Raw genomic sequence first — 27851 nt, 5'->3', positions numbered from 1 at the left:
AAAATTAAAGAAATAGAAATTTTTTTTCTTGTGATGACAATTCTTAGGATTTACTCTCTTAACAACTTTCATATAAAATATAGAGCAGTGTTCATTATATTTGTCTTGTTGTACATTACATCTGCAGTACTTATTCATCCTATAACTGGAAGTTTGTACCTTTTGACTTTTTTTTTTTTAATTTATCAGAATTTGTTTTATTCTTTTTTTTTCTTTCTTTTTTTTTTTTTTAAACATCTTTATTGGGGTATAATTGCTTTACAATGGTGTGTTAGTTTCTGCTTTATAACAAAGTGAATCAGTTATACATATACATATGTTCCCATATGTCTTCCCTCTTGCGTCTCCCTCCCTCCCACCCTCCCTATCCCACCCCCTTTTTGACTTTTTTCACCCAATGATGAAATGGGCAAGCAGAGGACTCATGGGCAAAAGAAAAAAGGGATCTGTAATTTGTCATAAGAGAGGAGATGAGTCAACGTAGGTCAGAGTATATTTCTACCTAGGCACTGAACAACTTCATACCTTATAATGCAAACTTCTGTTGTTTCTATTGAAATATTGTTTATTATTTTTTATTTTTTTGGCCATGCTGCACGGCATGTGGGATCTTAGTTCCCCAACCAGGGATTGAACCCTCGCCCCCTGCAGTGGAAGCACAGAATGTTAACCACTGGACTGCCAGGGAAACCCATGAAATATTGTTTCTTGAGGTCACATAATATCATCTACGAAACAGTGTTAAGTAAAGAAAATTTACGATAAAATTCACTGTCTTGTAGGATAGCAAAGACTGAGTGCCGTGTATTATCTATGTTTTTTTCCATTTTCTCTTTTCTGTGTGTTTAAATAATATTGTGTCTTGTTTAACCAATAGATAAAAACCTATGTCTGTAGACCACTGGGCCATTGTGATTCATATACTTTTAATTTCTGTAATTATTAATGAGTAATATACTTAATCCCCCCCAATAGCTACTTTTATTCTCTGTTAAGTACATCACCTTCTGTTTCTGGGAGACTTAAGTTTTTTCCTATATGAAGAGATTGAACAAACTTTTATGTGTGGCTTCAATGTAACTGCTAGAAATATTTTTATGCTACTTCATTTCTCAGTGGAGCATGAATTACATTGCCCTAATGTTGGGGGGGTATTAAAGACATTTTCTCCCTTTCTTTCTGAGTGGCCTGAAACCTATGAACTAAAAGCACAGAAGCAGTAGACTGTGAATCTTAGTTTAATATATATATTTTTAGAAGCCACTGCAGGTGAAGTATTTATTCTGTATTATACGAGGCTGTTTAACTCTGATCTGGCCAGCTAGTAGCAATAAGACTACTTCTAAATATCTTTCCATTTGGAGATGTTTACTATTGTCATCAACAGCAATCCCCTCCCCTCCCACACACAAAACACTTTCATGTATGTATGTATGTATATATGTATGTACGTATTCACATTTTTATCTTTCCTCCCCTTCACATTTGGTGGGATGTGTGTGGCTTTCTGGAGAGGGGAGGGAGAAGCAGGCCTTGGCTGGAGGCTGCTATTGATTTAAGGCAGTGGGCATTAATAGGCAGCATCTGCCCTCTCACTTTCAGTAATGCAGCTGACCCTTTTAGCTGCTGGATACCCGAGCTGTAAGTGGCAACTTTAATGTGATACCTTAGAGTTATGTCCTTACTAAGTAAATCACATTTAGAAGCTTTTATGTTATCATAGTCATGCTTGTTTTAGAAAAGCCTAAACATGATGAACATTAAAAATGAATTTATATTCATGAAGCAAAATTTGATTTTCTAGGTAATTACCTATTCATCTAAAAACTCAGATGGTTGCTTTTAGTGTTCATCTATGTAAATGACACAATAAAAAATAAAGCTATTCTGTGATACTCTGTGCTTTATTTCAAATTATTTTCTTGATGATACATTTATTTTGTCTAAGACTTTTTCAAATAGTCTCTTCTTTCCTAAGTAGAGTTTGCTGTAGATGGAAATAACTTAATATGTCTATTGTTAGAATGAGACCAGTATAATCTTTTAGTTAGTCTTTTACTTAGGTACCACCTGAGTGGGCATATTGAATATTTGAAATATGGTTGTAGATTAAAGGATATACAAAGATGTTATGTAGTCTACCTTTAAAGCAAGTAGTGTTGGGATTTGTACTTAAGTGATGTTGGATCTAAAATCGAATCAAAGAGGCAGAAGTTCAGAGAGGTTTGTTTCTCCCTAATTAATAAGAGAGAGCGATGAATTGCCATTGATTTTTAAGAGTAAAATTTTTAACCATGATGGAGGATTTCCCCATATTTTTCTACTCATATCATTTTCTTAATGTTATTCGTACACAGCTTTTGTTATTTAATTTTAGGTTTGAAATGGGAAATGATCAAAAAGCATTTTTATAATGGAAGCTTAAAGATTACAGACTATATAGTTAAATTTTTAATTGTTTAAAAATGCAATGAAGTGGGCAAAATTAAGAAATACATATTTTAAAAGGACCAAAATTTTATGTGATACCTAAATTTTAAACATTAGTTTTGCTTTTACTCCTTTTTTTTTTTTGGCCACACTGGGCAGAATGTGGGCTCTTAGTTCCCTGACCAGGGATCAAACCCATGCCCCATGCATTGAGAGTGAGGTGGCTTAACCACTGGACTGCCAGGGAAGGCCCATTATATCCTTGTAGCTTACTTATTTTATACATAATAGTTGGCTCCTTTTAATCACCTACCCCATCTTGCCCTTCCCCCATTCTTCTCCTCACTGGTAACCAACCACTAATTAGTTCTCTGTATCTGTGAGTTTGTTTCTGTTTTGTTATATTCATTCGTTTTATTTTTTAGATTCCACATAAGTGGTAACATACAGTATTTGTCTTTTTTTTGAATTTTATTTTATTTATATTTTTATATAGCAGGTTCTTATTAGTCATCTTTTTTTTTTTTTTTTTTGGGTGATACGCGGGCCTCTCACTGTTGTGGCCTCTCCTGTTGCGGAGCACAGGCTCCGGACGCGCAGGCTCAGCGGACATGGCTCACGGGCCCAGCCGCTCTGCGGCATGTGGGATCTTCCCAGACCAGGGCATGAACCAGTGTCCCCTGCACTGGCAGGCAGACTCTCAACCACTGCGCCACCAGGGAAGCCCTTAGTCATCAATTTTATACACATCAGTGTATATATGTCAATCCCAATCGCCCAATTTATCACACCACCATCCCCACCCGCTGCCGCTTTCCCCGCTTGGTGACCATAGGACTGTTCTCTACATCTGTGTCTCTATTTCTGCCCTGCAAACTGGTTCATCTGTACCATTTTCCTAGGTTCCACATATATGCGTTAATATACGATATTTGTTTTTCTCTTTCTGACTTACTTCACTCTGTATGACAGTCTCTGGATCCATCCACGTCTCAAAAAATGAACCAATTTCGTTCCCTTTTATGGCGGAGTAATATTCCATTGTATATATGTACCACATCTTCTTTATCCATTCGTCTGTCAGTGGGCATGTAGGTTGCTTCCATGACCTGGCTATTGTAAATAGTGCTGCAGTGAACATTGGGGTGCATGTGTCTTTTTGAATTATGGTTTTCTGAGGGTATATGCCCAGTAGTGGGATTGCTGGATAATCTGGTAATTCTATTTTTAGTTTTTTAAGGAACCTCCATACTGTTCTCCATAGTAGCTGTATCTTTTTACATTCCTACCAACAGTGCAAGAGGGTTCCCTTTTCTCCACTTCCTCTCCAGCATTTGTTGTTTGTAGATTTTCTGATGATGCCCATTCTAACTGGTGTGAGATGATACCTCATTGTAGTTTTGATTTGCATTTCTCTAATAATTAGTGATGTTGAGCAGCTTTTCATGTGCGTCTTGGCCATCTGTATGTCTTCTTTGGAGAAATGTCTATTTAGGTCTTCTGCCCATTTTTGGATTGGGTTGTTTATTTTTTTAATATTGAGCTGCATGAGCTGTTTATATATTTTGGAGATTAATCCTTTGTCTGTTGATTGGTTTGCAAATATTTTCTCCCATTCTGAGGGTTGTCTTTTCGTCTTGTTTATGGTTTCCTTTGCTGTACAAAAGCTTTTAAGTCTCATTAGGTCCCATTTGTTTATTTTTGTTTTTATTTCCATTTCTGTAGGAGGTGGGTCAAAAAAGATCTTGCTGTGATTTATGTCAAAGAGTGTTCTTCCTATGTTTTCCTCTAAGAGTTTTATAGTGTCCAGTCTTACATTTAGGTCTCGAATCCATTTTGAGTTTATTTTTCTGTATGGTGTTAGGGAGTGTTCTAATTTCATTCCTTTACATGTAGCTGTCCAATTTTCCCACCACTTATTGAAGAAACTGTCTTCTCCATTGTATATCCCTGCCTCCTTTGTCATAGATTAGTTGACCATAGGTGCGTGGGTTTACCTCTGGGCTTTCTATCTTGTTCCATTGATCTGTGTTTCTGTTTCTGTGCCAGTACCATATTGTCTTGATTACTGTAGCTTTGTAGTATAGTCTGAAGTCAGGGAGTCTGATTCCTCTAGCTCCATTTTTTTCCATCAAGACTGCTTTGGCTATTCGGGCTCTTTTGTGTCTCCATACAAATTTTAAGATTTTTTTGTTCTAGTTCTGTAAAAAATGCCATTGGTAATTCGATAGGGATTGCATTGAATCTGTAGATTCCTTTGGGTAGTATAGTCATTTTTACAATATTGATTCTTCCAAGAACATGGTATATCTCTCCATCTGTTGGTATCATCTTTAATTTCTTTCATCAGTTTCTTATAGTTTTCTTCATACAGGTCTTTTGTCTCCCTAGGTAGGTTTATTCCTAGGTATCTTATTCTTTTTGTTGCAATGGTAAATGGGAGTGTTTGCTTCATTAATCTTTCAGATTTTTCATCATTAGTGTATAGGAATGCTAGAGGTTTCTGTGCATTCATTTTGTATCCTGCAACTTTACCAAATTCATTGATTAGCTCTAGTAGTTTTCCGGTAGCATCTTTAGGATTCTCTATGTATAGTATCATGTCATCTGCAAACAGTGACAGTTTTACTACTTCTTTTCCAGTTTGGCTTCCTTTTATTTCTTTTCCTTCTCTGATTGCCATGGCTAGGACTTCCAAAACTATGTTGAATAATAGTGGTGAGAGTGGACATCCTTGTTTTGTTCCTGATCTTAGAGGAAATGCTTTCAGTTTTTCACCATTGAGAATGATGTTTGCTGTGGGTTTGTCATATATGGCCTTTATTATGTTGAGGTATGTTCCCTCTATGCCCACTTTCTGGAGAGTTTTTATCATAAATGGGTGTTGAATTTTGTGAAAAGCTTTTTTTGCATCTGTTGAGATGATCATATGGTTTTTATTCTTCCGTTTGTTAATATGGTATATCATGTGGATTGATTTGCGTATATTGAAGAATCCTTGCATCCCTGGGATAAATCCCACTTGGTCATGGTGTATGATCCTTTTAATGTGGTGTTGGACTCTGTTTGCTAGTATTTTGTTGAGGATTTTTGCATCTATATTCATCAGTGATATTGGTCTGTAATTTTCTTTTTTGTAGTATCTTTGTCTGGTTTTGGTATCAGGGTAATGGTAGCCTCATAGAATGAGTTTGGGTGTGTTCCTCCCTCTGCTAGATCTTGGAAGAGTTTGAGAAGGATGGGTGTTAGCTCTTCTCTAAATGTTTGATAGAATTCACCAGTGAAGCCATCTGGTCCTGTACTTTTGTTTGTTGGAAGATTTTTAATCACAGTTTCAATTTCATTACCTGTGATTGGCTGGTCATATTTTCTATTTCTTCCTGGTTCAGTGTTGGCAGGTTATACCTTTCTAAGAATTTGTCCATTTCTTCCAGGTTGTCCATTTTATTGACATAGAGTTGCTTGTAGTAGTCTCTTAGGATGCTTTGTATTTCTGCGGTGTCTGTTGTAACTTCTCCTTTTTCATTTCTAATTTTATTGATTTGAGTCCTCTCCCTCTTTTTCTTGATGAGTCTGGCTAATGGTTTGTCAATTTTGTTTATCTTCTCAAAGAACCAGCTTTTAGTTTTATGGCTTAATTTGTGACTAGATGACATTTGATAAAATTTTATTGATATTATAAACAAATGTGACACCCAATTAATTTAAAGCAATTATTATTCAGAAATTGCATTATTTGGCATGCTTTCATTTTGGGTTTGTAATTTGGTAAATCTTTAAGTTGGAATGATCACTTACTTTGTTGAGATTTTGGTAATCTAAAAAGAGCAAGATGGGACTCCTACTTAAATTAGACATCTGACCCAAACTTAGCAGTTCTCTCAGCTTGCCAGGGAAAACACTTGATGGTGTCACTACTTTCTTCCGTCATCTTGAGAGATTCTACCCCATTTTTCTCCTCCATTGACTAACCTTTGACTTCCCAAACCTGCATTTCTTTCCATCAGGGGTGAATAAACGCTCTTGGTATGTGAAGATGAAAGGTCTATGGACCCTGCAGGTACCCTGAAGCAAATTTGTTCAGAATTAATTTTTTACCTCCAATTGTGGTTTTTTTAGAATAGGATACCAGATAGAATTCAACAGTGTATCTTGAATCTTAGAACTTAGTACTTTTGTTACAAACAACAGGAAAAAAAAAAAAAAAGAGAAAAAGACCAAGTGCCAGTAACATTTACTCTTCAAAGGAAAGTTTTTGTCTTTCTGTGCCTGGTTATCTTCAAGCGTTGCAGAATAAAAAAGAAAATTTCAGTGGAAGTATACTTCAGCCTCGGATATAGAAAAGACCTTTAAAAAGAGTCATTGTTGACATGAAACGGAAAACATACTGATTTTCTGGGATGTAAGCCTTAGAAAACAAGCCAGAGTAAAAGAACATGTAGAAATGAAAAACTTATGACTCTAGGAGATGACCTGTTGTGAATTATTTCAGAATTCAATGGATATCTCAGTTGGTTGATTTTTCTCCTATGAATCCTTGCTCCTATGAACGTACTGAGTAGGCATCAGCTTTGTTTTAGTGTGAAACAATCATTGCAACGAATATCACTGTTCTGAATACATAAACCAGTTGTGTTAGAACATACTGTAAAGTATGTACTTGTGAAGGGAAGAACGTGTCTATATGACTAAAGAATGTAAAGAAGTATTTCTCTAAGAAATTGTAACTATTGATTGGTCTTTAGGCATAGGTGACTTGGCTTACAGATTTCAGAATCTAAAACTAGAAGATGCATTTTACCAATTACACTTAGGTGATTCTGGCAACAGATATAGTAATCTGGAAGTGACAGAGGAATTAAGAAGCAGAGAAGCAAGAAGGAATAGATCCTTTCTTAGGCATATGCTTTCTACCTTTTTGTAAAATAAAGTGTGCAACAAAATATATGTTTCACAATACTACCGATGCACCTGACTCCTGGAATTCAGTTGGTTATGTTCTATTTAGGAACAGAAGCAGTTAAAAACAGGCATTTGATAATATATTTAGTAAGTTCTAGTTGGGTTGGCAAAATAGTACATTCAAAATCATGAAAGGATGCTTCTCTTTATTTTTTATTTATTTTTTAAAAAATATTTTTAAAATTAATTTTTATTGGAATATGGTTGCTTTACAATGTTTTGTTAATTTCTGCTGTACAACAAAGTGAATCAGCTATACATATACGTATATCCCCTCATTTTTTGGATTTCCTTCCCATTTAGGTCACTGCAGAGCATTGAGTAGAGTTCCCTGTGCTATACAGTAGGTTCTCATTAGTTATCTATTTTATACATAGTAGTGTATATATGTCAATTCCAATCTTTCAGTTCATCCCACCCTCCCTTCCCTCCTTGGTATCCATATGTCTGTTCTCTGCATCTAGAATGCTTCTCTTTAAACATCAAGCAGAATCAATTTTGTTATATCCAAACACCATCATGTTATTGAAAACTTATTGAATAATTGAGTACCTTATAAATAGTTATCAAAGTCAGTTTTTCAATCCTCTACATTTTTACCATAGAGAACCTTCTGAAATTTCATTGTTTAGAAATCTTGAGATAGCCTTCTTATTTTAGGAGAGATATGCTCAGTTCTCTTATTTGTTTGAAAATCTAGGCTTTGAATTGTTAATATGAAAATAAATAGAAGAGATAGGAGAGACCAGAGCTTTAGAAGAACCTTAATCAGTTCAGTAATGTCACGGTTCAGGAATATTTTTAAAAGCCATATTTTTACTGTTAAGATATCGTAATGGTTAAAGCAGAGGACCCTGGACCACGTGCTCACTAGCTTACTAACTATGAGACCTTGGGCAAGGAATTTAAATTCTCTGTGCCTCAGACCCTCTTTCTGTAAAATGGGGTGCAGAGAATTTAAATACGTACCACGTGGGGTTGTTATGAGGATTGAATAAGTTAATACAAGTACTAATAACACTACTATATATGTTTCAGCCAACACTATTATTAGATTTGGTGCATTTGCCAATTTGCTCACTTTGACGATTGTTTTCCTTAGAGAGCCTATAACTCTCTAGTTATTGAGTTAAATTCCTTGCAGGGATACAGTTGTCTGTGAATTATATCTCTCTTAGAAGATTGGGCCCAAGATAGGAAAGCTAGGCAAAACAGATATTTCCTAGTAAATATTATGTAATGGGTCACTGAGTCAGCAACATCATTTAGTGCCCACATGTGTGCAGAGTTTTGTTTTAGCCTCTTCTGTTTGCTGGATTGCATCAAGTTCAAAGAGTTCAAATCACAGGGATTTGGAAATTGTGTTTCTTAGAGGAATTTGATTCAGGAAGGCAGCTCGTTATGGTTTCTAAGATCAAGGACTTGAACTGGAGTCCACATGGAATCCATGTTGAACTGGTACCTTGACGCAGTACAAAGGAACAAGTTGTACTTTTCTTTTTCTACCTATTGAACCAGTACCATAATCAAACTAGAAAAAAATATTTTGCTTTGTGGTTTAAATAACAGTCAGCAGTCTTTTATTGTTGTTGATACATAGAGAAAATCTGGAAGATGGTTATCTGTATAGTGCTGCCAAATATATTGTTATTATGCAGACCCTGCAGGCAGCAGCTGCAGTTGTTTTCCAAAGGACATGCAACCAATCTAGCTATCGTGCGCCCAGCTTTAGTATTGCTGGCTGTATTTGGTCTTTTTACTCACAGATGCATGCATACTAACACTTTTAGTCACAATGTTAAACTTGAAGGATGGGTACTATATTTTGGTCCTTATCTTCTCTTTCATCTGTTCTTGGTTTTAGTTCTTAATTACTGCTATTATTCTTGGGCATTTTTGATCACAAGCATACATTCAATTTCTATCTAATATATCCTTTTTTTTTGGTTCAGGGCAGTTATGTAAGTATATGATGTACTGAAATGATTTGCTTTGACTTGACCCAATTAGAGTTTACTTTAAGTCTTGAGCCAGCTGAAATAAGATACAGCTGATTTATGACACTATTTTTTTTCCAGTAATGTTGACTGGAGCAGAACCACTTATTGTGCTAATGCTCACTTCTAAAATGTACAGGCTCATTTACATAGCCTGAAAAAAGTATCCATACTAGTCGCATTTTAATCTAGTGGTAGGCAAAGTAGCATATTGTAAAAGGTATAGTTTGCCTCTTTGACATGGTTTTCTGGTATGAAGCTTGATGTATTAAATATTAATCAAAATAAGAAGCTGGAATGAGATGGATATATTTATTCCAGAATTACAATCATGTTGTCAATTTTATACCATACCTGTGAAGCAGATAGTGGTAATCAATAATAATAATGATAAAAATAATAATTATTTAATACTTATTAAGCCCTTACTTGGTTAACCAGGCACTTGGGTTAACCTCTTTACATTAAATAATTCACACCAAACAACAATTTTTGAAGCAAGTACTAGTATTACTTTTTAATTTTACAGATGAGATAACAGAGGCTTAGAGATGTTAGCATACTCTCCAAAGCCACACAGTTTTGAAGCAGGGATCCAGTTCCAATTGTTTCTGACTTTAGAGTCTGAACTCTTAGTGTCTGTTCTATTTTTACTACCTTCCATGTTATATATTGGCACGCAGTTATATAGATCAGGGTCTTGATGGCAAATAGATTGCACACTCAAATGGGGTAATTGATAGAGGAGTTATGAAGAAGAGTAAGAGATAATAACAAGGGATGATGAAGAGATGGTGAGGCTAGCAACAGTGGGAAATATTATCATCCCTATATATGAAGGGACAAAAGATGGGATTGGTTACTGGATCTTGAAGAGAGGGCCACCTGGCAGCCCCTGTTGTCTTAGGTTGAGGGACATAACCAAGCTTGGTGACCTAGCAGGGAAGGAGCAGAGGAAATAAATACCCTGACCGCATTTTCCTCCCTGTCTCCAGTCTCTTGCCAGTGATCCTCATTGGCCGAACTCAACTGGAAGCCAGAGGAAAAGAGATCCTTTGATGCAGTGTTTAGCTTCTTCTGGCACACAGCAGGTTGGAAGCAGATAAAAAGTTTGCAGGGCAAACAGAAAATATCCAATTCACAGATGCACTACCAAGAAAATAGTTTCTCAATGCCAAAGCATTAGTGAGCCCAGGATATTCTACTTCAGTTGACCTGCTTATTCTTAATTTTAATTTTTAATTTTGACTTCTTAATTATAGATTTCAGAAACAACATGCATTGGTAGGGAGACTATAGACCAAGATTCTTTCCTTGAAATTGCCAAGGCTACGTTTAGGATTTTGAACAAATTAACTTTGGATATGTCTCAACTTTTTTCTTCTTCTTTAAAATATGAATAAAAATATCAGTACTGTTCTAAGTAGATACAGTAAACATTCATGAAATAGTTATAAAATTTGGACATTCAATAACATATACATATGTCTACATTTTTACTTTTTTTTACTAGTCTTCTTCCTTTCTAAATCCTTAAGTGTTTATCTGAGATTGTTTTTCTTCTCCCTAAAAAACACTCTTTACTGTTTCTTTGAGTATGGGTCTGCTGGTAAGTTTTTCGATTTTTTTTGTCTGGAATGAAATGACTTTTTTACCTATGTTCATTTTTGAAGGGTATTTTTGCTGGGTATAGAATTTTAGATTAGCAGTTATTTTCTTTCAACACTTTGAAACTATCAGTCCGTTAGTCCTCTGGTTTCTGTAGTTATTATTGAGAAGCTAGCTGTGTTGTTCTAACTATTACTGCTTTGAAGGTAGTCTGTCCTTTTCTAGTTGCTTTTAAGATTTTTCTCACTTTGATTTTCAGAAATTTTACTATAATAGGCTTAAGGTTATTAATTTATTTGCAACTTGCTTCTTTCCAAAACACTTATTTCAAGAGGACCCAAAAGGTTGGAGTGTTAAGTAATTGTTATTTTTTAAAAATAAAATTAATAAGCTGGTAGCTAATGAGGGCTGATGTAGATAAGTTAACAGGTTCCTCTTTTAAGTACTTTTACGTACTTCTTCTTAACATTGCTTCTTTTTTCCAGGTTTATTGGGGTATAATTGACTAATAAAACTCTATATATTTAAGGTGTACCATGTGATGGTTTGATATATGTTTACATTTTGAAATGATTACCATAAGCTAATTAACACATTCATTATCTCACATAGGTACCATTTATGACTGTGTGTTAACATTACTTCCTTTTTTTAAAAAAAAATTAATTAATTAATTATTTTTTGGCTTCATTGGGTCCTTGCTGCTGTGCGCGGGCTTTCTTTAGTTGCGGTGAGTGGGAGCTACTCTTCGTTGCGGTATGTGGGCTTCTCATTGCAGTGGCTTCTCTTGTTGTGGAGCATGGGCTCTAGGCACACGGGCTTCAGTAGTTGTGGCATGCGGGCTCTAGAGCACAGGCTCAGTAGTTGTGGTGCATGGGCTTAGTTGCTCCGCGACATGTGGGATCTCCCCGGACCAAGGCTCAAACCTGTGTCCCCTGCACGGGCAGGCAGATTCTTAACCACTGTGCCACCAGGGAAGCCCAACATTGCTTCTTAACAGAAGAATGATGGTAGTGCAGGAAGTCAGGTAAGGTCAAAGAGAATCTGACAAGGTTCCCTCTTTCCCTTATCTAATGCCAGGAATGTAGAAGAAGAGAAGGAAAGGATAGACTTACGTCAATTCAGAAGTATTATACAAAGTGAAGGATCTTGAAAATAGTAGAAGATTGTTTATTGCAAAAGACAAATTATTTTGCCCAATGAATTGTCAGTCGATAGTGAAGGCTGTCATGCTACTGAAACATCTTTCCTTACATACACCAAATTCATATCATATTAGCATCAACAAAATCTCCCATATCAATTCTGTTACTCAGGACAAGAAAATGTAGAAAAAGGAAAACAAGAAATTTTATGATGTAAAATGTAAGAGTCTTTTTACAATCATTAAATTGTATTGGAGTAAAACTGATGAAATGCTTTTCTTTTGATAGTAATCTTAAAAAGTTTGTATACTAAGTCCTGTAAACCAGATATTTGAATTATTGGATTGATATTGTACAATGGAAAGTATCTGAAGCATTCTGATTTCTTGAAAGGTTATGTTGTGAAAAATTTGTTTTGTAAGAGTAGTTGTACAAAAACATGTCGTTGTTATTACCTAGAATCCAATAAAAGATAGCTTTTGCAAATTATTACCACATGTGTGTAGGAGTTGCTTTCACACTTCAGTTTTTTTTTTTTTAAATCAAATAATTTTATTTTTTGGCTGCGTTGGGTCTTTGTTGCCGTGTGTGGGCTTTCTCTAGTTGTGGTGAGCGGGGTCTGCGTTTCCTTGCGGTGCGTGGAAGGAAGGGCTACACTTCTCATTGCAGTGGCTTCTTGTGTTGTGGAGCATGGGCTCTAGGCACGTGGGCTTCAGTAGTTCTGGCACGTGGGCTCAGTAGTTGTGGCTCGTGGGCTCTAGAGTGCAGGCTCAATAGTTGTGGCACATGGGCTTAGTTGCTCCACTGCATGTGGGACCTTCCCGGACCAGGGCTCGAACCTGTGTCCCCTGCATTGGCAGGCAGATTCTTAACCACTGCACCACCAGGGAAGTCCAGTTATGTTATTTTAGATAGCAGAATAATTTGTTTTACATTTTAAGCATTGAAATGCCCCTTTAAGTTCTGTATTCCTGTGACTCCAGCATGATATATAATAGAAATAGCACAGAATAAAATAGTTTGGCAAGTAATTGAAATAGCAAATTCTATGCGTAGTCTATTGAATGCAATAATGATATTTGCGGGGGCATTGTATGAGTGCAGTATCTGTGAGAAGTCTTCTCCCAAAGCTACTAAATTCAAGACTTATGTCCTTAAACCATATAATTAAAAAGAAGAAGAATATAAAGCAATTGATAAAGCAAAGAATGACCAGCAATTCATTGGTGACTGCAATATACTATAATTTTCAACTTTTAACTTGCAACCTATATTTGCTTTTAAAATACCACTTAGCTGTGCACATGCAGCCACAAAATTAGGATTTTTTTCTTCTTGTGGTCTGTATTTACTGAATTTTAGAGTTATGGCAAAATTCTGAAGTCATTTGAACCCTAAGGGAATTTACAGTCTGCAATCATAGTAGTAGCAGAAGTATTAGTAACCATAAAGAAGGCCATTCTCATTTCCCACTTAGAGGTCATATACCTTGTGTGATCTATTACAATTGATGGCTTATCATAGGCCATCTAGAATTTTCAAAAAATTGCTTGGGACTTCCCTGGTAGCACATTGGTTAAGAATCCTCCTGGACACGGGTTCGATCCCTGGTCCAGGAAGATCCTACATGTTGCAGATCAACTAAGCCCGTGTGCTACAGCTACTGAGCGTGTGCTCTAGAGCCCGTGAGCCACAACTACTGAGCCTGCATGCCACAACTACTGAAGCCTGCGCGCCTAGAGCCTATGCTTCGCAACAAGAGAAGCCACCACAATGAGAAGCCCACACATTGCAACGAAGAGTAGCCCCTGCTCACTACAACTAGAGAAATCCCACACGCAGCAATGAAGACCCAACGCAGCCAAAAATAAATAAAATAAAATCAATAAATTAAAAAAATTCCTTATTAGTACTGAAATGTGTTTAAAAGTTGGCTGTCAGTTTAGAAGTACAGTCTTTGCCTTACATACTGCATTTTTGGTATATTTGTTACTAGTGATTACTCGGTTGTAGGGGCTGATAGACAGTGAGGCGTATTTTGCTTTTGTAAGTTAAAGGTGTTACTAACTTGGGCTAAGTTCTAATAGATTTAGATTATTTGTTTATCATTAAGTATCATTGCAAATAAGTTAGTTCTCTAGGCCTACAAAAAGGAGACAGATTTGTGCTGTAATGAAACCATTTGATACTATTCAAATTATGCTGTATTTTGTTGCAATAGCATCACTTTATACTCACCAAAATGAAGTTGTAAAACAAACCAATTGCTAGATATTGTTAGCAGGTCTGCAAAATGGCCTCAATCATTGAAGGAAGAAAAAGTCAAAAGCTAGGTGGTCATGAAGTACATGTGTTCATTGGAGTAAATGATGTGTGTAGAGGGGTGTGAATTGAAGATGTACAAGTGAATAAATGTCATCTTCTGAGTGGTAAAAGGTAAGTTGGCAGGATAGTGTTGGTTGGGTGCTCTCAGCAATTCAGGCAGCTAGCTGACTGTATGCTTCACAAAGACCACGTTGACCACAAAGACCACAAGGACCACATGCAGCATCTGTGGGGAAACATGGAATCAAGTTAGGAAGGACTGGAGTTGGAGGATGCAGCTCATCACAGAACCTTCTGTTCTCCCTAGAGAAGAAAGTTAAGGCCAGAAATAAGGTTAAGCTGCCTAAAGGAAATTTAGAGGTTGATTTGTCAAGATTAGCCTAAACTTTCAGGTAGGAGTAAGTAGGTCAGAAAATAGACATCAGTGAGTTTCTGAAATTCTTTGTTTTAACTGGATTGTTCTGCAGAATTATCATTGCTAAGGTGTCTAATCATAAGATTTGGTTGTTCACTAAAGGTCTGATGTTTGGTAGCTTGAGTTTATAGAGCTATAGGAAAACACCATTCACCACAATTCTGAAGTTAAGAATTGTCCTTATCTCCTGAACTTTGTGTCACACTGATTCTCCATCTCAATCAGTTCACAGTATTCCTAAATTATGGTAGCAGTTTTCAAGAGATAAATAGATCTCTTCTTGGTATTTTGCAAATGCAAGCCCCAATCACTACTTTATGAGGGATTTAAAAAATGTAGACTTAATACTTATTACGTCCTCAATCCTGACATAGTTTCTATAGGGGAAATCAGAAGACTACATCTCTGACCTGTGACCTTTTAAGAGACACCAACCATACACATATGGGGGAAAAAAGAAAGCATTTTTAAAGCAACATAAAAGCAAGCATTATATCAGTTGGTGTAGATTGTATATAAATAGTAGTTGTTCTTTGGCACAATGAAAAGAATGTGAGTTTTGGAATCAGAGAGAGCTTGGTCCATTTACTAGTTAAGAAACCTTGAGCTAATCTTGTCACTTCTCTGAGACTGAATTTCCTTATCTGCAAAAAAAAAAAAAAATTCCTTATCTGGAAGTGACAATATTGAGGGTTTAGACTTGTGGCTTTTAGTTTTGGTGGCTTTAGAATCACTGGAGCGTGGGGTCTTTAAATAACACTCATTTTTGGACCCCAGAAGGACTAGGTATAGGTGATTTTTTAGAAGATTCGCCCAGATGATTCTAATGTACTGCTAGGATTGAGAATCATTGGCCTAGAGTAAGGTATTGACAAATGAATTCAAGAATTTGGAGGACTTAAAATCATAACAGAGTTGAGCTAGAAGGGGCATTAGATCAACTGGTTTAACTGCTTCACTTTGCAAATGAGGACACTAAGAAGCAAGTAAGTCATGTGATTCAGTGACCTTTTATTTAGAGGCGTGAAGTAGAGAAAGAATTTTGGTCATTTCTGTAACATGGTGATATGGTTAATTGTACTGATATTGAAAGAGAAGGAAAGGTTGGAAAAGGGACCAGGTTTATGAGAAAGAAAAGTTTAGTTTTCAGTATATTGAATTTAAGGCAACTGATGTACATATATGGAAATAAATGTGTGTGAAAGTTTTTTTTTTTTAACATCTTTATTGGAGTATAATTGCTCTGCAATGGTGTGTTAGTTTCTGCCATACAACAAAGTAAATCAGCTATACATATACATATATTCCCATTTCTCCTCCCTCTTGCATCTCCCTCCCTCCAACCCTCCCTATCCCACCCCTCTAGGTGGACTCAAAGCACTGAGCTGTCTCCCTGTGCTATGTGGCTGCCTCCCACTAGCTATCTATTTTACATTTGGTGGTGTATATATGTCCATGCCACTCTCTTACTTCGTCCCAGCTTACCCTTCCCCCTCCCCGTGTCCTCAAGTCTGTTCTCTAGGTCTGCGTCTTTATTCCTGTCCTGCCCCTAGGTTCTTCAGAACCTTTTTTTTAGATTCCATATATATGTGTTAGCATACAGTATTTGTTTTTCTCTTTCTGACTTAGTTTTCACTCTGTATGACAGACACTAAGTCCATCCACCTAACTGCAAATAACTCAATTTCGTTTCTTTTTGAGGCTGAGTAATACTCCATTGTATATATGTGCCACATTTGCTTAATCCATTCATCTGTTGATGGACACTTAGGTTGCTTCATGTCCTGGCTATTGTAAATAGGGCTGCATTGAACATTGTGGTACATGACTCTTTTTGAATTATGGTTTTCTCAGGGTATATGCCCAGTAGTGGGATTGCTGTATGGTATGGTAGTTCTATTTTTAGTTTTTAAGGCACCTCCATACTGTTCTCCATAGTGGCTGTATCAATTTACATTCCACCCAACAGTGCAAAAGCGTTCCCTTTCTCCACACCCTCTCAAGCATTTATTGTTCGTAGATTTTTTGATGACGGCCATTCTGACTGGTGTGAGGTGATACCTCATTGTAGTTTTTTGTTTGTTTGTTTGTTTTGTTTTTTTGGTGTACGTGGGCCTCTCACTGCTGTGGCCTCTCTCGTTGCAGAGCACAGGCTCCGGATGTGCAGGCTCAGCAGCTATGGCTCACGGGCCCAGCCGCTCCGCGGCATGTGGTATCTTCCCGGACCGGGGCACGAACCCGTGTCCCCTGCATCAGCAGGCGGACTCTCAACCACTGCGCCACCAGGGAAGCCCCCTCATTGTAGTTTTGATTTGCATTTCTCTAATGATTAGTGATGTTAAGCATCCTTTCATGTGTTTGTTGGCAATCTGTATATCTTCTTTGGAGAATGTCTATTTAGGTCTTCTGCCCATTCTTGGATTGGGTTGTTTGTTTTTTTGATATTGAGCTGCATGAGCTGCTTGTATATTTTAGAGAATAATCCTTTGTCAGTTGCTTTGTTTCCAAATAATTTCTCCCATTGTGAGGGTTGTCTTTTCGTGTTGTTTATGGTTTCCTTTGCTGTGCAAAAGCTTTGAAGCTTCATTAGGTCCCATTTGTTTATTTTTGTTTCCATTACTCTAGGAGGTGGATCAAAAAAGATCTTGCTGTGATTTATGTCATAGAGTGTTTTTCCTATGTTTTCCTCTAAGAGTTTTATAGTGTCCGGTCTTACATTTAGGTCTCGAATCCATTTTGAGTTTATTTTTGTGTATGGTGTAGGGAGTGTTCTAATTTCATTCTTTTACATGTAGCTGTCCAGTTTTCCCAGCACCACTTATTGAAGAGACTGTCTTCTCCATTGTATATCCTTGCCTCCTTTGTCACAGATTAGTGGACCATAGGTGTGTGGGTTTATCTCTGGGCTTTCTATCTTGTTCCATTGATCTATGTTTCTGTTTTTGTGCCAGTACCATATTGTCTTGATTACTGTAGCTTTGTAGTATAGTCTGAAGTCAGGGAGTCTGATTGCTCCAGCTCCATTTTTTTCCCTCAAGACTGCTTTGGCTATTCGGGCTCTTTTGTGTCTCCATACAAATTTTAAGATTTTTTGTTCTAGTTCTGTAAAAAATGCCATTGGTAATTTGATAGGGATTGCATTGAATCTGTAGATTGCTTTGGGTAGTATAGTCATTTTCACAATATTGATTCTTCTAATCCAAGAATATGGTATATCCTCCATCTGTTGGTATCATCTTTAATTTCTTTCATCAGTGTCTTATAGTTTTCTGCATACAGGTCGTTTGTCTCCCTAGATAGGTTTATTCCTAGGTATTTTATTCGTTTTGTTGCAATGGTAAATGGGACTGTTTCCTTCATTTCTCTTTCAGACTTTTCATCATTAGTGTATAGGAATGCAAGAGGTTTCTGAGCATTAATTTTATATCCTGCTATATTACCAAATTCATTGATTAGCCCTAGTAGTTTTCTGGTGGCATCTTTAGGATTCTCTATGTATAGTATCATGTCATCAGCAAACAGTGACACCTTTACTTCTTCTTTTCCGGTTTGGATTACTTTTATTTCTTTTTGTTCTCTGATTGCTGTGCCTAAAACTTCCAAAACTGTGTTGAATAATAGTGGTGAGAGTGGGCAACCTTGTCTTGTTCCTGATCTTAGTGGAAATGGTTTCAGTTTTTCACCATTGAGAACAGTGCTGGCTGTGGGTTTGTCATACATAGCCTTTATTTTATTTTATTTTTTTTCTTTTTTTTTTGTTTTGCGGTACGCGGGCCTCTCACTGTTGTGGCCTCTCCCATTGCGGAGCACAGGCTCCGGTCTTGCAGGCTCAGCAGCCATGGCTCATGGGCCCAGCCGCTCCGCGGCATGTGGGTTCTTCCCGGACCGGGGCACGAATATATAGCCTTTATTATGTTGAGGTAAGTTCCCTCTCTGCCTACTTTCTGGAGGGTTTTTATGAAAAATGGGTGTTGAATTTTGTTGAAAGCTTTTTCTGCATCTTTTAAGATGACCATATGGTTTTTCTCCTTCATTTGGTTAATATGGTGTATCACACTGATTGACTTTCCATATTGAAGAATCCTTGCAGTCCTGGGATAAACCCCACTTGATCATGGTGTATGATCCCTTTAATGTGCTGTTGGATTCTGTTTGCTAGTATTTGTTGAGGATTTTTGCATCTATGCTCATCAGTGATATTGGTGTGTAGTTTTCTTTTTTGGTAGTATCTTTGTCTGGTTTTGGTATCAGGGTGATGGTGGCCTCATAGAATGAGTTTGGGAGTGTTCCTGCCTCTGCTAGATCTTGGAAAAGTTTGAGAAGTATGGATGTTAGCTCTTCTTTAATGTTTGATAGAATTCAACTGTGAAGCCATCTGGTCCTGGGCTTTTGTTTGTTCGAAGATTTTAAATCACAGTTTCAGTTTCAGGGCTTGTGATTGGTCTGTTTGTGTTTTCTATTTCTTCTTGGTTCAGTCTTGGAAGGTTGTGCTTTTCTAAGAATTTGTCCATTTCTTCCAGGTGCTCCATTTTATTGGCATAGAGTTGCTTGTAGTAACCTCTCATGATCCTTTGTATTTCTGTAGTGTCAGTTGTTACTTCTCCTTTTTCATTTCTAATTCTATTGATTTGAGTCTTCTCCCTTTTTTTCTTGATGAGTCTGGCTAATGGTTTATCAATTTTGTTTATCTTCTCAAAGAACCAGCTTTTAGTTATATTGATCTTTGCCATCGTTTCCTTCATTTCTTTTTCATTTATTTCTGATCTGATCTTTATGATTTCTTTCCTTCTGCTAACTTTGGGGTTTTTTTGTTCTTCTTTCACTAATTGTTTTAGGTGTAAGGTTAGATTGTTTATTTTAGGTGTTTCTTGTTTCTTGAGCTAAGATTGTTGCTATAAACTTCCCATTTAGAACTGCTTTTGCTGCATCCCATAGGTTTTGGGTCATCCTGTTTTCATTGTCATTTGTTTCTAGGTATTTTTTGATTTCCTGTTTGATTTCTTCAGTGATCTCTGGTTATTTAGTAGCGTATTGTTTAGCCTCCATGTGTTTGTATTTTTTACAGTTTTTTTCCAGTAACTGATACCTAGTCCCATAGCATTGTGGTCGGAAAAGATACTCGATACAATTTCAATTTTCTTAAATTTACCAAGGCTTGATTTATGACCCAAGATATGATCTATCCTGGAGAATGATCCATGAGCTGTGAGAAGAAAGTGTATTCTGTTGTTTTTGAATGGAATGTCCTACAAATATCAATTAAGTTCATCTTGTTTAATGTGTCATTTAAAGCTTGTGTTTCCTTATTTATTTTCATTTTGGTTGATCTGTCCATTGGTGAAAGTGCGGTGTTAAAGTCACCTACTATTATTCTGTTACTGTTGATTTCCTCTTTTATAGCTGTTAGCATTTGCATTATGTATTGAGGTGGTCCTATGTTGGGTGCATAAATATTTAGAATCTTTATATCTTCATCTTGGATTGATCACTTGATAATTATGTATTGTCCTTCTTTGTCTCTTGTAATAGTCTTTATTTTAAAGTCTATTTTGTCTGATATGAGAATTGCTCCTCCAGCTTTCTTTTGATTTCCATTTGCATGGAATATCTTTTTCCATCCCCTCACTTTCAGTCTGTATGAGTCCCTGGGTCTGAAGTGGGTCTCTTGTATATAGCATAAGCATACATACGGGTTTTGTTTTTGTATCCATTTAGCCAGTCCGTGTCTTTTGGTTGGAGCTTTAATCCATTCACATTTAAGGTAGTTATTGATATGTATGTTCGTATTACCTTTTTCTTAATTGTTTTGGGTTTGTTATTGTAGGTCTTTCCCTTCTCTTGTGTTTCCTGCTTAGAGTAGTTCCTTTAGCATTTGTTGTAAAGCTGGTTTGGTGGTGCTGAATTTTCTTAGCTTTTGCTTGTCTGTAAAGGTTTTAATTTCTCCGTTGAATCTGAATGAGATCCTTGCTCGGTGGAGTAATCTTCGTTTGAGGTTTTTCCCTTTCATTACTTTAAATATGTCCTGCCACTCCCTTCTGGCTTGCAGAGTTTCTGCCTAAAGATCAGCTGTTAACCTTATGGGGATTCCCTTGTATGTTATTTATTGCTTTTCCCTTGCTGCTATTAATATTTTTTCCTTGTATCTAATTTCTGATAGTTTGATTAATATGTGTTTTGGCGTGTTTCTCCCTGGATTTATCCTACATGGGAATCTGTGTGCTTCCTGGACTTGATTCACTATTTTCTTTCCTATATTAGGGAAGTTTTCAGCTATAATCTCTTCAAATATTTTCTCAGTCCCTTTCTTTTTCTCTTCTTCTTCTGGGACCCCTATAATTCGAATGTTGGTGCATTTAATGTTGTCCCAGAGGTCTCTGAGACTGTTCTCAATTCTTTTCATTCTTTTTTCTCTATTCTGCTCTGCAGTGGTTATTTCCACTATTTTATCTTCCAGGTCACTTATCCGTTCTTCTGCCTCAGTTATTCTGCTATTGATCCCTTCTAGAGAATTTTTAATTTCATTTATTGTGTTGGTCATCAGTGTTTGTTTGCTCTTTAGTTCTTCTAGGTCCTTGTTAAATGTTTCTTGTATTTTCTCCATTCTATTTCTCAGATTTTGGATCATCTTTACTGTCATTGCTCAGAATTCTTTTTCATGTAGACTGCATGTTTCCTCTTCATTTCTTAGATCTGGTGGGTTTTTATTTTGCTCCTTCATCTGCTGTGTGTTTTTCTGTCTTCTCATTTTGCTTAACTTACTGTGTTTGGGGTCTCCTTTTCGCAGGCTGCAGGTTTGTAGTTCCCATTGTTTTTGGTGTCTGTCCTCAGTGGCTAAGGTTGGTTCAGTGGGTTGTGTAAGCTTCCTGGTGGAGGGGACTGGTACCTGTGTTCTGGTAGATGAGGCTGGATCTTGTCTTTCTGGCAGGCAGGTCCACATCTGGTGGTGTGTTCTGGGGTGTTGGTGGCCTTATTATGATTTTAGGCAGCCTCTCTGCTAATGGGTGGGGTTGTGTTCCTGTCTTGTTAGTTGTTTGGCATAGGGTGTCCTGCAGTAGAGCTTGCTGGTTGTTGTGTGGAGCTGGGTCTTAGCATTGAGATGGAGATCTCTGGGAGACTTTTCACCATTTGATATCATGTGAGGCTGGGAGGTCTCTGGTGGACCAATGTCCTGCACTCGCCTCTCTCCCCTCAGAGGCTCAGGCCTGAGCCCTGGCCAGAGCACTAAGACCTTGTCAGCCACTCGGCTCAGAAGAAAAGGGAGAAAAGAAAGAAAGAAAGAAACAAAGAAAGAAAAAAGTTATTAAAATAAAAGAAGTTATTAAAAATAATAAAAGTAATAAAAGAAAAAAAGAAGAGAGCAACCAATCCAAAAAGAAATCCACCAATGACAGCAAGCACTAAAAACTATACAAAAGAAAACCCCCAAAAAACGAACAGGCAAAACCGTAGGACAAATGGTAAAAGCAAAGTTACACAGACAAAATCACACAAAGAAGCATACACATACACGCTCACAAAAAGAGAAAAAGGAAAAAACATATATATATATATAAAAAAGGAAGATAGGAACCAGATCAATAAAGAAATCTACCAATGATTAAGCTCTAAATACTAAACTAAAATAAACATAAAACTCGAAACAAATTACTTGCAGAAAGCAAACCCCAAGTCTACAGTTGCTCCCAAAGTCCACCTCCTCAATTTGGGATGATTCATTGTCTATTCAGGTATTCCACAGATGCAGTGTACATCAAGTTGACTGTGGAGATTTAATCCACTGCTTCTGAGGCTGCTGGGAGAGGTTTCCGTTTGTCTTCTTTATTTGCACAGCTCCTGGGGTTCAGCTTTGGATTTGGCCCCGCCTCTGTGTGTAGGTCACCTGAGGGCGTCTGTTCCCTGCTCAGACAAGACAGGGTTAAAGGAGCCACTGATTAGGGGGCTCTGGCTCACTCAGGCCTGGGGCAGGGAGGGGTATGGTAGTTATATTTGGAATATGGGGCGAGCCTTTTGTGGCAGAGGCTGGCGTGACACTTCAACAGCCTGAGGCGCACTGTGTGTTCTCCTGGGGAAGTTGTCCCTGGATCACGGGACCCTGGCAGTGGCGGGCTGCACAGGCTCCCATGAGGGGAGGATAGTGGATAGTGACCTGTGCTTGCACACGGGATTCTTGGTGGCTGCAGCCGCAGCCTTCACATCTCATGCCCGTCTCTGGTGTCCGCGCTGGTAGCCACAGCTTGTGCCCGTCTCTGGAGCTTGTTTAGGCTGTCCTCTGAATCCCCTCTCCTCGTGCACCACAAAACGATGGTCTCTTGCCTCTTAGGCAGTTCTAGACTTTTTCCCGGGCTCCCTCCCAGCTAGCTGTGGCGCACTAGCCCCCTTTAGGCTGTGTTCAAGCAGCCAACCCCAGTCCTCTCCCTGGGATCTGACTTCTGAAGCCCGAGCTTCAGCTCTCAGCCTCTGCCCGCCCCGGTTGGTAAGCAGACAATCCTCTCCGGCTGGTGAGTGCTGGTCGGCACTGATCCTCTGTGCGGGAATGTCTCCACTTTACCCTCTGCACCCCTGTTGCTGCGGTCTCCTCCCTGGCTCCAAAGCTTCCCCCCTGCCCACCCCCCACCTCCTGCAATGAAGGGGCTTCCTAGTGTGTGGAAAGTTTTCCTCCTTCACAGCTCCCTCCCAGAGGTACAGGTCCAGTCCCTATTCTTTTGTCTCTGTTTTTCCTTTTTTCTTTTGACCTACCCAGGTATGTGTGAGGAGTTCTTGTGAGGAGTTCTTGCCTTTTGGGAAGTCTGAGGTCTTCTGCCAGCGTTCAGTAGGTGTTCTGTAGGAGCTGTTCCACATGTAGATGTATTTTTGATGTATTTGTGGGGAGGAAGATGATCTCCATGTCTTACTCCTCCGCCATCTTGAAGGTCCCCCCCACCCGCTGTGAAAGTTGTTTTTAAACTGAAAAGACTCATACACATGAAAGTTAATATAATCCAAGTGGAAGTACTCAGGTGATCTGGTCACATGATATTTGAGATTACAGGCTGTGAGTGAGACTGGCAATTGTTATCACAGAGGTAATAGCTAATAGAATGAATTCTCAGAGTTAACAGAGAGTGGGAGGCGGAGAAGTTTGAGTAGTATTTAGGGATTCTCAAAATTAGGAAGCAGGAAGAAGAGCCCTTGAAGAAAACAAGGAGTAGATAAGTGGGAGAAATCCAATGGCACTGGAGCCAAAGGAGTGGAGCACATCCCAACAAAGCTCTGTGTCCCTGCAAGTCCTGTGCTTCCACATGTCTGGTGGGTATCACCTGAGTATTGGGGGGGTGCTTCAAAATTCAAGCTTACTATCTTCATCTTCTCTCCATTCACTCCACAAAATACAACCCACCTTCTATTGTATATCTAATCTTGATAGATGTCTTTATATCCAGCTCTCTCAGGTTCAACCTTAGGGATTTTATTTGACTTCTTTTCCCACATTTAATTGATCATCATGTACTATTTATTATTCTTTGTATCTTTGCTGTGTTTCTTCTGTCCACTATCATTGTACTATTTCCATTAATTTCAAAGCCTAATACAAAGGTAGTTTATTTTTGTTTGTTTTAAACCATAGTTCTTGGAAATAATGCTATAATTTCTGGTAGGTTAGAAGAAATACCATGGTCATTATGTACATAATAGTTCACTTGGTCTGGGCAAGAGAACCCATATAGATACATCCAGGTAGGATGACAATATAATTTATTAACTGGGATACTTCTGAGAGTAAAAGGGGGTGGTGTTAATAAATGTATCAGAACAACAGGCATAAACTGGGACTGACCTTTGCAAACCAGGATGTATTATCTCCTAGCTCAGTGGTTCTCATCTGGGAGAGATTTTGCTACCCAGGGGACATTTGGCAATGCCTGGAGACATTTTTGGTTGTCATAACACAAGAGAGAGAGTTTTTATTGGTATTTAGTGGGTTCAGGGCAGGGATGGTGGTAAACATCGTAGAATGCATGGATGCATCCTAGAATGCATTCCCCCACAACAAAGAATTATTTCGCTTTCTTCATTTAATTAATTCAGTGAGTGTTTATTTAGCCTCCCTCTCTGTGCCAGGTACTGTGCTAGGTTCTGGAGATATGTTTATGAGCAAAGCAATCATAGTCACTGAATTTATGGAATTTGTAGTGAGGAAGACTGATATTAAATACATAATTACACAGATAAAGATATTATTTCACTAGTGAAAAATCCTGAAGGAATAGTAGTACCTTGTTCTTTGGGAGCATGTAAACAAGGGACCTCACCTAGAATGTGAGGTCCTAGGAAAATTTTCTGAGTTGAAATCTGAAGGATGAGTAGACTTGAGCTAAACAAAGATCCTTTTTAAAGGGAGGGGAGGAAGAGCATACCAGGTACTAAAGGGGAATGGAGAATGACAATTCCAACGAAGTGGAAGAGAGAAGTCAGTAGAAGGATAGGGAATGGAGGGCTGGGAAGCATGGGTGGGGGAGGGAAGTGACTACAGGTCAAATAAGCAGGGGTCATAGCTTAATTTAAAGGATTTTTATTTTTATTTTACTTTTAATATTTATTTATTTATTTGGCTGCGCCCAATCTTAGTTGTGGCACGCGGATCTTCGTTGCCACATGCGAGATCTTCGTTGCAGCATGTGGGATCTAGTTCCCTGACCAGAGAACAAACCCGGACCCCGTGCATTGGGAGCACAGAGTTTTAACCGTTGGACCACCAGGGAAGTCCCAGGATTTTGATTTTTAAATGGAAAATCACTGGAGGTTTCTGATCCAGGGAATGGTGTGATTAGACTTGCATTTAAAAAAGGTCCCATTTCTAAAATGTTGTCTAATTCTGTTATTGCTTTACTTAAAAGAGAGTGCTCACAGCCTTCAAGATCTGTCATAGTCTGGCCCATTTGTATTTACAGACACTTTTCACTTACCTGCCTTGTTTACTGCATGATGTGTTTGAAAGCTGCCTTGATTTTTCTCCTAAAAATATCTGTGTATTGATGTTAACATTTTAATTGCTTAAAATAGTGGTCATTATTTTTTCCCACTGACATTCTTCAATAGAATGTTAATCTAAAAAAACCCCCCCAAAAACCCAGAAAAACAAAACAACAAAAAAAATAATGTTAATCTAAATAGTAAGAAATACACTTTTCCCCACAGGGTATATTATGATAAAAGCTATTTTAATTTTGGAAGAAAAGTAATGTGGCCCAGAAAGATTTGAATTTTTTGTGAATTAACTCTGATGCAGAAAAGCTCTTACGATTTCTTGCCATACTGCACTTGAGATGACATATGATTGTGTCTCTCTAAAATTCTCCACCTGAAATACTTTTTTCTGTCCATCTCCTTTTGTTTACATCCTATTTGTTTTTCAAATTCTCCATGAAGCCTTTCTTGGTTTCATAATATTAACATTTTATAGTGTCCTTTTCTATGTTACTATTGAACTTTGTTCATTCATTATATTACTTAGCACATAGGGTCTTGTGTTATCTAGAATGGAATATAAGCACCTATCTTCCTTAGTGACCAGAGATGAACCACACCTCTGTAACCTTTTATGACGTGTAATATAGTATTAATTTAAAAGTATTGTTTTTAACACAGTGTCATGTAGCCGCACAGTGAGTGCCTATGGAATGAGTGAATGGGAGGGACATGATCAGTTCTGTCAAATACTACATGAAATTGAGGAGTACTGAGAAAATTTATTGTTTCTCCTCCATTGGGATCTTTCAGTGGTTTCCTATTGCTTGTGGTGTAAGGTCTACAATTCTTTGCAGGGCATTCAAAGCCTTTGTATTTTTATCATCTTTAATTTTTATCACCCCCACTTTTCCATATGAATCCCCTTGGGGAGAAATAGACTTTCTGGCTGATGGAAACAGGTGTATCTTGATACTTAATGCTGTTCCACTGTTCTGGAATGCCCTCCCCAGCCTATGCAACTCATGTCTTTCTTTCTAGGTCCAATTTGAGGCTTACTTTACCTGCTTACTTTTTCTTCATAGCGCCTGTCACCTTTGAACTTGCTATATATTTATTTCTTTTGTTCATTGTTTTTCCTCTCCTTACCAGAATGTGAGCTCCTGGAGGACAGAGATTTTTGTGTTGTTTCTTCACTGGTACTCAATTTGAGAACGATCTCTGACACATCTTTGATACTCACATAGATATTTGTTGAATATCTATTTGGTTCTGGCTTTGGTAAAACACCTCCTGAACGCCGTGTACTCTATGCAGGGTGTGTGTGTGTGTGTGTGTGTGTGTGTGTGTGTGTGTGTGTGTGTGTGTGTGTGTGTGTGTGTGTGTGTGTGTGTGTGTGTGTGTGTGTGTGTGTGTGTGTGTGTGTGTGTGTGTGTCCCCTTTAAGGAAAATGCTTTGGTGGAATACCCTGCTCCTTCTCTTCTCCAATTCCTGCTTGTGTTATCTCCTCTAGAAAGCATTCTCTCTGCTCACTGTCTGATTTTGATATTCTTTCACTTTGTTTTTTTTGGTTCCCTTGCTTACATCCATCATTCATCAGAGCATGCTTCATACATCTCATACATTCTTGTTTGATTTACATATCTGTAATGGCCACTGTCCTTTAAGTTCTTTGAGGAAAATGACCAGTGTAACCTGCCTATCTATCTATAACATCTAGAATGATGCCTGGATACAGTAAGTTCTAAATAAACACATAATTTTCAATAATGAAAGAGGTTAGAGTTAAGTCCTTATAAATGTATTTTGCTTCCCCAGTACAAAATAGGCACTTCTAGAAGTTATATCTTTTCCTTTTTTTTCTGGTTAGCAATTTACCTGTTCAGTCTTGTGAACATAATTAGCCAGATTTAGCAGTCTTGTGTGACTTTCTAGTAAGTCTAATAAGAGAGGTTTGAAAGAGCAAGCTCATGTCTGAGTTTTTGATGCTTAGAAATTTCTTTACTACAAACGGTATTTTGTTCA

At 37.8% G+C, this 27851-nt stretch overlaps 1 protein-coding gene across 7 annotated transcripts in view; it reads left to right on the top strand.

The window, feature by feature from the left end:
- BBS9 (Bardet-Biedl syndrome 9) overlaps window positions 1-27851 on the top strand; it is a 445438-nt gene that overhangs the window by 135984 nt on the left and 281603 nt on the right. The window lies entirely within an intron of this gene.

This window comes from Globicephala melas, chromosome 9 (assembly GCF_963455315.2).
Source record: "Globicephala melas chromosome 9, mGloMel1.2, whole genome shotgun sequence".
Lineage (NCBI taxonomy): Eukaryota > Metazoa > Chordata > Mammalia > Artiodactyla > Delphinidae > Globicephala > Globicephala melas.
This window is presented reverse-complemented; position numbering and strand designations above follow the sequence as displayed.